Source organism: Fulmarus glacialis, unplaced genomic scaffold (assembly GCF_000690835.1).
Source record: "Fulmarus glacialis isolate BGI_N327 unplaced genomic scaffold, ASM69083v1 scaffold20968, whole genome shotgun sequence".
NCBI classification, from domain to species: Eukaryota; Metazoa; Chordata; class Aves; order Procellariiformes; family Procellariidae; genus Fulmarus; species Fulmarus glacialis.
In genome coordinates, this window is record NW_009230381.1 from 2,388 (window position 1) to 3,050 (window position 663).

The following is a 663-nucleotide window of genomic DNA, read 5'->3' on the forward strand; positions in this document are numbered from 1 at the left end:
ACCTGCTAATCGCCAAGCCGGCCACACGCCGCAGCGGCTCCGGGACTCACTGCTTTCCTCCGAGATGCGACCCCGAGCGCCAAATCGCTCGAGCGCTCTGCGGTAACACCATATTTAAAACAAAGTGATCTAAATTCATTTTTTTTCCCATCATTTCAGCTCCTGGTAAAGCACAAAACGACAAACGCCCCACTTAAAAGTGATGATTTCATCAGTTCCTAAGGACAACTACCCTCCCGAACCAGCTCCTCGTGCAGGCACAAGCGGTGCGCAGCCAGCAGCTCGGCTCTTTGAAGTTAACTGCGTTCTTCCTGTAGCTGACAAACAGAGTATTTGATTAAAGAAACCACCGTGATAAGGACTCTCCTTCCTCACATTAAAGAGGAAAACTTCTTACTTTTGCAATGCAAAAGGCTAATTTTGCAAATGCAAGAGTCCGTGTGGCTTCAGAAGAAGCTGAAGGTTCGTTTTCACGAAGCTGAATTTCAAAGTTAAAATCAGGACTAGGAAAAAAGTCCGTCCGTGTTCTCTGTCACTCTCAATGGATTGACTCTCGGGTTTATTGTGAGAACTCTGGGCAAATTAAGCATCACCAGGCACAAGTGCTGCTTTATAACGTGTTGAAGCATGACACAGCGCCAAGAAAACAAACCTGTCTCTTTC